At 39.5% G+C, this 14764-nt stretch overlaps 1 protein-coding gene across 6 annotated transcripts in view; it reads right to left on the bottom strand.

The window, feature by feature from the left end:
- RFX3 (regulatory factor X3) overlaps positions 1 to 14764 on the bottom strand; it is a 111030-nt gene that overhangs the window by 76645 nt on the left and 19621 nt on the right. Inside the window, exon 1 of one of the 6 annotated variants that reach the window (XM_080987802.1) lies at positions 4361 to 4381. The exons of the other annotated variants lie outside the window; for them this stretch is intronic. The gene's annotated coding sequence lies outside the window, so the exon portion shown is untranslated. Of the gene's footprint in view, positions 1 to 4360; positions 4382 to 14764 lie in introns of those variants that run through there. 6 annotated transcript variants of the gene reach the window in all.

The raw sequence follows: 14764 nt of genomic DNA, 5'->3' as shown, positions 1-14764 counted from the left end.
GCCACACTCCAGCAGCTTTTTTGGTTTGTTTGGATTTAACGTCAATTTAATGCCCCTTATCCAATCCACTAACTACTCCAGGCACCATTAGAATCTCTACAGCCTCAGCAACCCTTAAAAGGGGGGGGGCACTATTATGACTCTCCCAGATACTGACTGGGGCTCAAGGGTTGCGCAATGCCACCCAAGGAAGAGATGAGTTTTCAACAGAGAAATTTAGTTCATGCTATTTCCCACTGTATCCTGAGCTCTATAGGAATGTGATAGGCAAAAAAGTAGGAAGCATAGAGGTGCAAAAGATAATGAAGAAGAAGTGGGAAAGACAGCAATATATGTTGGGAGAGGATGCAGGGAGCTATGGGGAGTTATTACAGCTCATATCAACTTAGAAAAACAATGCAGACAATTGCGGAAATGCTGACTATGTAGATTACTAAAAGATTAATACACTTATACTAGTACTCCAGATACATTTAGTAATGCTAATATGCCATTTGTTGAATGAGACTAGACCAAATCAAAAACCACAACTACAAGTGGAAGCAACAAAGAATTTATAACAGAAGGGTATTAGAAAGAAAAAAATGTAATTCTTACGGAGTGGTACTTGTGGACAATGCAAATAAATTAAAGCAGTAATGAGAGGGAGAAGTAGTGCGCATGGAAAGGAATGAGCGTAAGTGTCAGGACACCAAAGGAGTATTAGAAAATAATTGGACGGTATTTCCAGTTTCACTCCAAGTTCACAAGAAAGTTGTTAACCCATCTATACACATGTTCATCATAATCCTTAAATATGCAGAAGACTCATATTTTCAGTTTACTAATGTGCCGACATCAAACTTTTTAAAAGTTATCACGAAAACAAAACCACTTATCACAAGACCAAGTATTCAAGGACAGAGTTCAATGCATTCATCCCATCAGTGTGAGAACTTCTGGGTGCAGAACGGAACTGCCCTTCGCTCTCCTCTCCCTGTCCACCCCCTCAATTTGTTCTGGGTTCCCCCCCCAACCCTTTGAAGCAGATTTGGTGTGAGCACAGTGAGCAAAAAGAGGTTCCATTGCACAAACATAAAGCTTCGCACAAATGAACAAGTACATTTGATACCACCTCAAAGTTTTTAGAAGATAAACTTCCCATTGTATTTGGGAGAGCAGTAATTTCCCATCCCAACTGTTCTCACCTTTGTATCATTGAAACAAAGAACTTGGGTAAAAAGAAGAGCCTCATCTCACTGAATGACTATAATTTCAATCAACTGATAAATATAAATACAATTCTGCAAAGTTTCAAGTCTCTTGCCTGATCTCATTCTATGCCACATGCCAAGAAAGTTACGGAAGGAGCTTAATAGTGAAAGACAAACAGTATTTTAAAAATTGAAAAAATATTTTAAACAATTTGAATTATTTAATACTCATTGGAAGTTATTTGTGTGGATTAGTTTATTATTAAATTAAGCTTTTATGTTTATACTGCTAGGACAACTGTCAACTAATCATAGAAAGTTGTGTCATTTTAATAAGGAAGTCCTTTTAATGAAATGTAATTGGGTAAAAGTAACACTTGCTCTATAAATTAATCGCTGGCCTTTAAACTACCATTTTACATTTTCCCTAAAATAATAATAATGAGCAAATGGTGTATGAATGTGCATTTACAGCCTATGGCTGTCAAAAGCGACGATTCAATCCTCAGCATAACTAGCCGTGTCAGGAAATGTAACCATGGACAGGTATACCCAAGTTTCTATCATTTTTGCCATTCTCAGCCTCCCACCTCCTCAGCCTCCCACCCACGTCCCTGCACTTTTCACACTGCAGACTTGACAGGAGAACAGCATGACAGACTTATGACACTGAACTAAATTTGTCTAGCCGCCACTGGCAACTTATTCATAGCCACTGTCTCTAGATGAATGTGCAATTAATAGCTATCAAACTCTATCCTCATTATGCGATTCTCGGGTTTTCAATTATTCTCTTTTCTTGCATTTCTTCTTAATTTTTAAAAAAAACTTTAGCAAAGAATGCATTTCCAAACTCAAAAAAAATTGAACAGCTGCTGCAGAAATGATTGAATCTAAAATGAACAAACAAAAGCTAATAAGATACTGACTGTGTATAGATTGAAACAACAACATTTTTGATCTCACCGTACCTGGCCTAGGGAAGCTTCTCCTTAAACCTGTTAATAGTTGGCTGATGTTCTACTGCTTAATGGTGTACATTCACTTCATAACTTTGTTTACCATGGTTATTTTTCTTTGGTCTATGTAACAACCAGGTTTGAATTAATTTCTGAAGTAAGAAGGGAATTAGAATTCAGTCAGATATTGCACATTGCCAACCCCCGATAATCTATCTAACCTTCGTTTGTTTTTCTGCTACCTTTCCTGCTGCTGCACTTTAAAACAAAAATGCCCAACACATTTTTTAAAGGACTCTCTTCGCATTTGGGTACCAGAACTATTAGGTACTTTTACCACAAAACTGGGGTTTTTATTTGGAAATGACAAAAGATCTCTGAATGGAGACAAGTTTACTGCAAAAAGAAAACCATGACAACTATTTGTACTCTTGCTTCATTATTACATCTGGCATGGTCACTCTTGGAAGTTCAATCTATTATCGTTGCTAGGCATCTGTTGCTGTGCAACCTAAAAGGGTATGTTGTGTGTTCAGGCTAAGAAGCATTAATAAACCTGTAGGCCTCCGTCTACAGTTATAAACAGTATGTCCAAAGACCTGAAACTGCTTCTTGCCTAGTCAGTACTCCTTCCAAAGCAAGGGTAATTAAAACAACTGAAACAGGAAAACTACGCTGAAGTATTCAAGACCAATGAGTTCTAAATAAGCTATTCTAATAAAGTTTTTTAAAAATAAAATAAAATAAAAATGGGGGAAAATAGTGGTCCACTGCACAGGCCTGATGTGAAATTTATATAGTTATATAACACATGACACATATTTTGTAACCTTAAAAAAGCACTACATTAAGAAAGAAAGAAAGAAAGAAAGAAAGAAAGAAAGACTTATACATAAATTCAAATTAACTATTTTCTTGGAATTTTAAATAATGCTACATTCTAAAATGCAACTGTAAAAAAGTAACATCTATTGTCTACTAATTATTAGCACATTAAATTATTTCACTTCAAACTTTCCTTGTGTTAGCCTAGGTGACAGTCTCAGACCTTGGTGTTCTCAGTTCAAACTCAGAGCCCCTGACATAAGGAGAATTAAACTATCCAAAATGTTTTACACTATAAAGAAAATATATAATATGCAAATACATGTATATCTTGGGAATCAAAACAAGCACATAATAAAGTCCATATGGTAAAAACCTACCATTGACCAATTATCAGTATTATTTAGGGTTAAGGCAACACACGGACATTATCATTAGTATTCATCATTTTTTATTTCAGCTGTGAATTTGGAATGGACTTTGTTATTATGTAGAAACTGATATAGTAACATTAGTTTGGAACTGTAAGGTTTCCTAAGATACTAAATTTGTACATGGGGTGACACAGGGGAGAAAAGGACTCATATTTCAGAAATTACAAGCATATGTCAAGCTAGAAGAAATTTCAGCTCATCACAGGATCCTCGAGTACATACAGATAGAATCATAAAATTGTAGAGTTGGAAGAGACCGCGAGGGTCATCTAGTCGAACCACCTGCAATGCAGGAATCTCAAAAACATAATATATGACAGATGTCTATTCAACCTCTGCTTTAAAACCTCCAAGGAAGGCTCTATTCCACCACCTCTAATGGGAGTTATTTCCACTCTCAAACAGCTCTTATTGTCAGAAAGTTCTTTCTTATGTTTATTCAGAATCTCCTTTCCTGTAACTTGAATCCACTGATTCAGCTCCTAGCATCTGGAGCAGGAGAAAACAAGCTTGCTCCATCTTCCATGTGAGAGTCCATTAGATAGTTGGCGCTGGCTATTATATCTCCTCTCAGTCTCCTCTTTTCCAAGCTAAACATACCCAGTTCTTTCAACCGTTCCTCATAAGGCTTGGTTTCAGACCCCTTAATATATTGGTCACCCTCCTCTGCACAAATTCCAGCTTATCAATATCCTTCTGTCACCCAATAGCACGTATCCATCTTCTCCATGCAAGGGACCTATAACTTGCGTGTCCTTTCTCTTGCTTCACACATAGCCAAAGAAACATTTTGTATTATTTTTAACCTCTCTTGCATGGCCCACCTGACCTTCTGGGACATACTGAGAAATGGCAGCAGAAATTCTCAAAGCTTCTGACACCTCCCAGTCAAGTGCCACCGGAGGGAACTACCTTGCAGCTCATGTGAGGGGCAGATTCAACTTCATACCTGGTTAAGATCCTTTGGCATGCCTCTCAGCCTGGTGTAAAGTGAAAGGCTGATCCATCCTTTCATTTCTCTCTCTCTCTCTCTCTCCCTCTCTCTGGAAGGATGGGCTTGTTCACACACCACATGCTGAGCTCACTTTATCTGTGTTGACCAAAGTGAGTAAAATAAATTGCCACTTCTCTAAAGAAAGTGCCTCACCCTACAATGGGAAGCACTTGGAAGAAACAATAATCTCTCCTGCTGCCTAGCTGTGTCTCAGCCAACGTTAGGTGAAGAGAGGACCCAAAGAGAAATAAGCATCTAGATAAATGTAGCTTCATTGTGATTTTTTAATTCTATTTGTGTGTCAAAGAAAGCCAATGATTATTCACATCCTTCACAGAATTGTAAAGAATAATTCCAAATCAATCCAATTTCCTTTCTCTGTAAGAATATATGATTTATATATGATAGATATCAGAAAATGCAGTTGATTTACGTCTTGATTTCAACAGGCATCTGACAATGTTCCACATGATAGTTGCCTAAGTATGCTAGAGAAAAGTAATTAAAAAGTGCTATCATAAGATGGGCACACAGCTGGCTGAAAAGCTGCAGTGCCCAAGAGGAGTAATTAATGGATCAGTGTCAAGCTGGGAGGAAGTAAAAAGTGATGCTTCAGTTCACAGGGATCTGTCCTAGGTCCAATGCTGTTCAACATCTTCATTAATTACTCTGATAAAGATTTGGAGAACACTCATTAAATTTTCAGAAGACACAGAAATGGGAAGAATTGCAAACATTGGAAGGATATGATTATAATTCAAAATCAGCTTTAACAATATTGGAGCACTGGGCTGTAAGCCACAAAACAAAATTTAACAACACATGTTAAATATTTCACATTGGAAAGCAAATGCAAATATATAAATACAAAATGGAGAAATACTGACAATATTCTAGCACTTTTCAAAAGGATTTGGGGGTAATAGTGGCCTAAATATGAATCAAAACTATGCTGCACAAAAGATGAAAGCTGATTTATGTTGAATTAGCAGCACTACACCAGATCACAAGCCTAGATCACTACCTATCACTGGTCAGATACAAAATATACAATATCACTGTTAATCAAGCACAAGTCACATTGCAAAGATATGTTAATGTGAAGATTGGCTTTAATTTCCTAGCAATTCATATATTTATATTATGATTATAAATCACTAATACCTAATCACCAACTAGTTATCTTTTTTTCATAACAATCAAGCCTACTATGAAATGGCAAAGAAGCTGAATGTGTGTCCAAAAGCATGACTGCTTAAAAGCAGGATTAAAAACCGGCAAATATGAGATAAAGTCTTGAGAAGTTGCACTATCAAATCTGAGAAACAAATAGAGAAAACAACATATTTGCTTACATTCTGTGGGATGCATAACAGTGCCGCCAACTCCCAACCCTCTGTCTAGACAGTCCAGAAGGGCCACAAATCTCCTGACTTCAGGTAATGCTGGCACTACCAGAAGGGCCTCACTAATAGACCTTAAAGCCCAGGCAGAGTGAGATGTTCTTTCAGGTAAGTCAATCACAAGTTGGTTGTGGCTTTATATTATCAAAAGTAGCAAGATGAATTGAGCTCAGTAGCAAACAGTACAGATCTTTGAGGACCCTTGAGATCATACAGCTATGTCTATTCACAATCTGGCTGTTGCATCCTTCAACAGCAGCCCACATGCAGCCAATTGCAGTCATCCAAGCAGGAGGTTACTAGAGCAGGGATGATTGTGATCCAGCTAAAGCAGACAAACCAGCTAAAGCTGGGAAAGGGAACTCTGCCCCCAGATACAACACTGATCCTCCAGAGGGAGTGTAACGCCACCCAGAACAGGCCACGTTCCTATTTTCCAGACCTAAGACCCTTCAGCCCACAGCCCCTCTGTCCTGTCAGGACTCAGCTTCAGTTTATCAGCCTTCATCCAAGCCCTTACTGACTACAAGCACTGATCCAGAACCTATATGGCTTGACTTCATTCAGATGGTAAAAAGAAAAAGAGGTGGCCATCATCTGCATACGGACAATCCCTGAGCCCAAATCTCATGATTTCCACTCACAACAACTTTTTATAGATGTTAAATCTTGGCTGTGAGTCTTGTGCTCCCTGCCTTGCTAGTCATTTTCACCTGGCCTGGGAGGGCAGGGCTCTACAAGAGCTGAGGCTGCTGAACAAACTCTTGGATTGGGGTATCGCTTTGGGGGGGCATTGTTGCTGTTATTGATAATCATTTTTGTATCATTATTTTCAGATCTTATAATGATTTATGTGGAAATTACTCAATTTGGGCTGTATACTTTTGGATGTATTTATTGCAATTATTTGTTCTGTTTGTAATTTTCTTCATGTTTTAAAGCACCTTGATCATGGTTGTAACTATGGAAAGGCATCATACCAAAAAAAGGATGTATGTATGTACAGAATGTAGGAGACAGAATCATGCTTTGTGGGTCTCTGTGACCCAGCTGTCATGGGGCCTTTCACTACTAGGGGGGAGCAAAAACATGGCAATGACATGCCTCCAGCTCCTTCAAAGTAATAAAAGTCATTTCAGTGCTACAATCACGCCTGAAGGTAGATTAAAATGTATCAAGATAATCTGCTTCCTCTAAATTCATCTGAAGAGGAATGGCCAACACCAAGCACCTTGCTCAACAAGGGTTTATCTGTGACTGGACAGCAGAAGTTACACTTTAGGGTTCAGCGATGGCTCCTTAAGGCAAGGCAGCACTACTGCTCTTGGAACAGGGCAAGAACAGTCCCCTGCTGCAAGGAAGGAAGCATTGGACCCAACACACACAGCAGCTACATCTCACAGATCAAGAAGAGAAAAGGCCAAGATCACAGGAGGTAGACAGGTGTGCACATTCACCACTCAGACACCATCACAACCTCAAAGCTATAAACCTAAGCAATACACTCTTTGCATGCAACGTATGGAAAGTATAACAATACCAAATGTTGGCCAGAAACCAAAGACCTAATCTAGGCACACCCAATAGCTTTTGCATACCTATAGGCTTTTAAAGCCATTTTTTAATCTGAACTGCCAGACTCCATGCTCAGAACTGATCTGCAAACTCCCTTCTGTTTCAAAAGCATTTTTTTCCATCTTGCTTGAGGAGCTGCTGCTGTTCAAGCTTAAGGATACGCATGTTGGCCCAGGCCACCCATGAGAGGAAGCTATGCTGCTATTCTCCTGCTGAGCTAGATACATGCAGGAACACCCACCTTACTGATAATATTGACAAGGGAGTGCATGCTTCTCTAGTTTTTAAAAAAGTGTCTTAAACTTAGCTTTTTGCATGTGCTCTTTCTTCTATTATTACCCCAACTTTTCCTTTCTTGTTTGACTCTGATTTGATCTATTCTTCTTAGGTACATAATCATGGTGTTATGAAGAATTCTTCTTTTGTTCTTTTATTCAGGCAACTGCCAACCCTTGTCATTTTTAACTCTTGAATCTCTCCAAGCTGCACTCTCTTCTTGATCTGCTATGAAAACCTGGCTGTTTTCATGGCATTTCCGTGCGCTCTGGCTTCCGTCACGGTGTTCTGTTGCACCAGAAGCAGTTTAGTCCTACTGGCCACATGAGCCGGAAAGCTGTCTGTGGACAAACGCTGGCTCCCTCGGCCTGAAATTGGAGATGAGCTCTACACCCCATAGTCTCCTTTGACTGGACTTCACCGTCCAGGGGTCCTTTACCTTACCTTTACCAATACCTCTAACGCCGTTCTTCCTAGTCTTCCTGTTTCCCATCTTTAGGAACTTTCAGTAACTTTTGTGGAACACCACCCTGAACTTCAAAGTGGATAAAGAGTGGTATACAAATGTTTTAATACAATTTTATTTCACCATTTACAACTCTGCTCCGTTTGTTCCTTGTTCTCCTCCATTATAATCACACCACTCTCCCCCCCCCCACCTATGGACTTCTTTTTCATTTTAAGCGCCCACTTTTGTCTGCAGATGTTTATATTGCTCTCTCTTATCTTTCACCTCTTCTTTACCCGCACACCCACCATCTGCTACATTGTCCAATTCTTTGTTATTCTCTTTTCATAACTGCCCTTTCCTCTATCAGTTCCTTCTCTTTGGAATTCCCTCCCTTTTGACATTTGAAAAACTCAATCAATTCCAGCTTAAAATAAAAATCAAAATCATGGAATTAGGCTTTAGTTCCACATTTAGCATCTGGCAACACCAATGAGGCCATTTAATCTCACAAGTGATGGGCTTAAAACTTAATATATTTCTACTTTAAGCAATAGTTACAATGATACCTTCAATGCAATAAATATAATTAGCCCAATTTATTTTGGTAAATTACTATGTGAAATATTTGGAAAAAGCAGGTGTTATTAATTTTAAAAATGCAGATTCCCAACATAGGAGAATGTATTGTTAGTAAGATGCAATGTTTAACTAACATTTCATCATGCCACTGTTTATCATATTGCTTTTTTTAAATTTCAAAGTAAAGTCAAATCCAGAGGGATCAGTTTAACAATGCAGGCAGATCCCTAAGGGAATAACCTTGCCATGAGCAAGTTAGCTCTGTACACTCAATAGAAAGGATGGCACTTTCAAGTAAGTAACTTTTCATGTCCTCCAACATGCACCATATGGCCACGCTACGGCAGTCGCATAAGACTGACATGTTAATATTACTCAATTCTCTGGTCAGACAAAGAGTTAAAACCATTTATCATCCTGTTGTAATTCATGCTTTCTAAACTCAAACTATGCTAATTCAAAAAGAATCAAAATGGAATCAAACAAGATTACAAAACAGGCTTGATATTATTTTAAAAGAAAATATCTGGAAAATAAAATTTATATTGCATCTTTATTTTCATAAACATGAAAAGTATCAAAAGACCACCTAGTCCAACATCAAGCTCAAAGGCAAAACCATCATTCCCCAGCTCTATCAACCCCAATTTATTCAGAAGCAGTACGTCATAAACAGAGACCAGATGCTCAAGATGGCATGCATGAAGAATAGTAGTTCTGCCTGACATCGATAAGGCATGTCTTAGGTTTTTAAATGGAAGTGCTTTAAACATTCAACAAAAATTCAATTTTTTATTTTGTTCTTGTTCTTAATCATTGGTTTCGACTTAACCTGGTGGCTCCACAAAGGGTGCACACTGCTTCGTTTTCTTTACTTACTTAATCATCTGTAACACCTTAAAAGGTAATCAACATATGCAAGCCTCAGCTTGTCCTGTTCACTGCAGGGTGCCAAAGCCGTATTATTGATGAAAAAGTACAACCTATCAGAACAAGTATTTCCATTTTTGTCTGTTACATGCACTCATAACAAAAAGTCTTTCGTGATACTATATTTCCACGTCTCCCTAAAAAGCAAACACATATTGAAATCCGCGAATTCTTTCCACTAAGTGTAAAAAAGAACATAAAACAAACAGTTCTTGATTTCAATAAAACTTCCTTCCATGTAAGTATACTTAGGATTCTTTAAAAAATAAGATACTACTCTTAAACAAAGGTATTTGTGGTAATAGTCACCATTTGAAATTATTTTAACTAAAATCTTCCTCATGATTGGTGTAAATGGCAACTATATGAAATGTTATTTTCTTTAGTTTCCTTGGTGGATAATACACTTAAGAGTCCAAGTTATTCTCAATTATAATATTTGGATCACTTAGTCTGGATATTACGAAAGCTAGAAATAAGAAGAAAAAATGATTTATGGTAAAGAGCTGCATAAGGAGGAGCGGATCATTTCAGGCATCATTTAATGTTTCTCTGTGCATTTAAGCTATTCAGCATGGAATGGTAACACTATTATACAAAAGGCATTATTGCAAAGTACCTTACTAAGTCACATGGGTCCTTCTACAAAACCTCTTAAATCAGACATAAGCAGTTTTAATAGTTTTGAATATAACTAAAATGATGGCTCTGTATAATGCATTTTCTAGTTCAGGCCTTGATTGTTTAATTAGATTTAAACCAACAAAGAAGCATCTGCCTTTGAATCAAGAGATTAAGTCTCAATAGCATCTTGATTATTAAAACACTATTTATTACAACTGATGTTACGTTCAACTGAAAATCTGTTCATCCCAAGATCAGCAATTTTGCTGGGAACATTAGACATTTGAAAGTGGGCTTGTAATGTCTATTTCATCTATTAAAAAAAAGGTCAAAAAGAAATTCTTACAGTCTTAAAGAAGAAGAACCCAACTATTATGAACCATTATATCATGTTTTCAGACCTTGTGTCTCATGACCGTGATCTTGAGGAACAGCTAGAACTCTGACACTGAAGTGGGAGAACCAACAGCATCAGGAAGACCCAGGCAAAGGATGAAGTCAGACACAGACAGTAACAGCCAGGTTCGGAGCCTGTCAACCAAGAGCCCCCTGAGTGAAAGGCGACCGAACTCTGAGCCCCAGAGGCAGAGCCCCTGGATCAAACTGACCTCAGGAACCAAGAGCCTTGCACTTCCCAATGCCTGCTTGCCAGCACAAGCAACACACAGGTGGGAGATGACAACAGATGCAGGGCTAGGCTGCAGGCCAAAGAACTTTCCATTTAAGGATCTTCAATCTTCAGTCAGAGGAACAATCTGGCTGCAACAAGACTAAAAGCCTCAGTTGAGCTTCAGGCTTCAAAGCAAGTTATCTCCTTAGAAACACAGGAAGCTGTCAGGCCACAGAGTCATCTTGCCTAGTGCCATCTACACTGACTAGCCATGGTCTCCCACATTTTCAGACAGGTAGAATTCTTGTTCTACCAGGAGATGCTGGTGCTCAAACCTGGGACCTTTTGCTTGCAACGTATGTTCTCAACTGCTGAACAATGGTCTTTCCCAAATAACTAATGTTCTGAAACTCTAGCCTGTGCTGTACATTGTCTAGACAGGGGATAACATCCATTCACGTAGTTGACATAGACAGTGACTGTTTTCATTGTTCCGTCTTGGGTATTTCTCTACTGTAGTTTTATGGAACCAATGGCACACAGACCTCAGTGTTTGTATGTGAATATGAAAGTGATTTTAAAACAGACCCTAATAAGTGTTCAAGGAAGACATAGGCACATAGCGCCCCATCTTGCTCCAAACAACTATGAATGACAGTACTGTACAATCCAAGCTCAGTGAGAATCTTTCAGTGTCCAAAGTGAGTTAGCTCTGGCCTGAAATAGTCCAAAATCATTTATCCTATTACACTTGAAAATTGCCCTTACCTTTCCAAGAAACAATCAGCTCTGTTCCTAAGGCACCTGAACCAGCATGAGCAAAGTAGGATTGATTAGGTATTTTAAGACGGCAACTGTTTCTTTGCCAAGAAATCAAGATCCTACCTCCATCACTATTTTGTCTTTTAAAAGTATTTTGCCATCTAACAAAAAACAGGGACGTTTGTCCTCTGCTTCTTTATTTTAAGTGAGTGTGTGCAGTGAGCGTGTGTATGTGTGCATGCCTGTGTGTGTGTGTGTACACACAAATTGTTAACCATTAAGGCATAATATACATTTGTCATGACTGTAACTTTATTTCAATCTATTGTCTAAAAGATTACATTCACCAAAAATTCAGTGCTCTTGGGTAATTTTTTTAAAGGTGCACTTAAAATACTAATCCTCAGAAGAGTTAGCTGGAAATAAAGTAACACTGCCACTAGAACTTATTGCAAAGTAACTATGCTTATTTGGTACTGCATTGTAGGAGAATAACTTTGACGTTTTTAATTCAAAGCATACCCATTTACAGAAGCTGGTTTTTTTAAAGGCACTGAGTTGGATCCAGACTTCACTTCTGTAAATAGGAGCAACTAGTTCTTTGTTTCTTAAATATTCAGTGGGACTGTACATTACTGAGAGATTCATTCCTAAACCAAGAATGGGAAATCTGTAGCCCTCAATAGGTTGTCAGACTCCAACTCCCATTTGTCCTAAATAGATATTAATGCTTTTGTCCTCAAACGTAACACTTAGGGATCTAGGCACAGAATAAAACCCGGCTGCCTCCTTTCTTTCCACTCCAAATATACCACACCACTTTTTACTCAAATGCAGCCAAGCCAGCTTAAAGTATATACTTCAAATGCACTCCAAGTATCATGGCTGGATCTAGGTTCTCAGCAAGCCCAGGCTTGTAACTAGCTTCATTTTAGTGTTGGTTAACAATGCTCAGTTAGCCCTGAAGCCGGGGGGCGGGGATTTGTACACAACAGGGAAGAGCACATCCAACCCCAGTGTGAGCAATGAAGGGAAGTCATACTTCTTGTTCTAACATTCTCTAATCGTCAACATGTTGTTTTTCTGTAGAAATTTCTCCTGAATTTTGATGAGGGGGTGCCCTCCCATTCATTCCACTCGCCAACACCCCCCCACTGCCCCCACCATGGTAACCCCGTGGACCTTCTCCTTTCCACCTCATGCAACTACTAAGCCCCATTTTCACCTCCTCAACCCTATTTCTGAAGCTACTCCTCTTACATTCTACATTCACTTTGTATGTCCATTTTCACCCCTTCAAGAAACCAAGTGTAATCCTAGCTGCCTCCCTGACTGTCTCCAGTCCTCTGGGTTGCCACCCAGATCTCTTCCTTGCTTTCACATACATCCTTTGCAAACACCGAAAACCCTTCCCAGTGCCCTTCCAGAACCCCACATTTCCAGCAGCAGTTCTCACATATGTATCACTCTTACCCTCCTTAGGGACTTGTCCCCATATCCCCCCCTCGTTTATTCGAATGCCCCCTCTTGTTCCCCCACAGCACACCTGCCCTTGCCCTTCCTTTCAAACGCCCTCTTAACCCCAGACACTTTCACCTGTGCCTCCCCAATCCTTGTCCTCTCAAGCTTTCCCCAACCCCACTGTGTCACCAGTCATACAACTATCACACCGACACTTCTCTTTGCTCCCACCGCCACCGCAGGAGTCCCCTTAACTCCCCTTATTCACTAAAGATACAACCCATTTCAAGGACCTGCCTTCCTCCCAGCTCCCCATCATTCCTCCAAATGCCCCCTTGGTGGGATGAGCAACATGATCAGCGTTCAAAATTAGCCCGGTGCTGGTTGCATTTTGCGACAGCCAACTGGTCTTTTGCAAGATGTCCAGGTTTGGCGCCTAACATCTCCAGCTGGCTAGCTGGTGTGGCTGCAATGCCGTGCCAGTCAACTGGTCTGTGGGGCAGCAAGGGACCAAAATACACACAACTTTTGGTGCTGCGCTGCTGCATGAATCACCTGGTCTGTGGGTTGGCACAGACTTCTGGTGCTGCGCGAGCAAGGTGATTCACGCTCATGTAGCATGAGGAGGAGAAGCCAGTCAGAAGTGGCAGCCCACCAGCTCTAGATGCTACAACCACCATCTCTGGGGCCAACTGTTCCTCCGTGACTCCCCTGGGCAGCCCCTCAACATGGTTGTGATGGCCCAGCAGCAGGGGAGCAGCTCTCAGAAGTCTGTTGTCTGCTGTAGTTTGCAGCGCCATCTGTCAGCAGCCAGGCAAACTGCAGTATGACAACACTTACATTTCTATATATAAGTAAGATATGAATATATCTCATGAATACCCAAAATTTCAAAAACACGCTGTGGAAACTCAGTAGGTCTCAAAGTCACAGAAAGGGACAGCTTTTAAGCCATGCTGAAATGCTTTTTCTCTTTGTTATCATATCTTTCGGCACCATTATACTCACCAGAAAAGCCTTTAAAACTGTTTTCCTCCTTCATATGTGCATGTTGAATTGCTAATTTATGCCACCTCAGTATTCAAATGGAAATGAATTTTTTTAATAAACAAACTACCACATACTCAGCATACAGAAAGCTGAAAAGCATGTAGTACTTAAAAAAACAAAAATGATAAAATAGAAAAACAACTATAGTAAAACTACATTCAGTTGTCAAAATAAGCCAGCCTTCCCCAACCTCCACCAACTCCCATCAACCCCAGCCAGTATGGGTAATTGTCCACGCTGATGGAAGTTGTAGTCCACAATCTGATGGTCATCAGATTAAGGAGGGCTCTGATAAACCATGGTTTGTTGCAATGGAAATGGGCCACAGCAAGCCTCATGTTCATTTGCTTTCCCCTCACAAACGAAACACAACAAAACTTTCTTCCACTGATGCGGCTTTGAGGAGGAGATTGCATGGTTTATTTTTGTTTTTTATTAAAGAGTAGTTTAGCATTACACTTAGTTGAAACATGCTAGCTTCATAATCCATGGTTTGAAGATGAACTATTTCAAACAAACCATTGTTAAGATTAACTCCAGTTCACTGGATTTGGAGAAAACAACCAATTGCAATTAATAAAAATATGGAAACAAAAGCTTCCAAAGTCCTCCTTCGAGCCATACCAGAGGCAAGGAGG

Source organism: Podarcis pityusensis (assembly GCF_964106645.2).
Source record: "Podarcis pityusensis genome assembly, chromosome: 17".
NCBI classification, from domain to species: Eukaryota; Metazoa; Chordata; class Lepidosauria; order Squamata; family Lacertidae; genus Podarcis; species Podarcis pityusensis.
The sequence above is the reverse complement of the archived record's forward strand: the minus strand, read 5'-3'. Positions and strand labels throughout refer to the sequence as shown.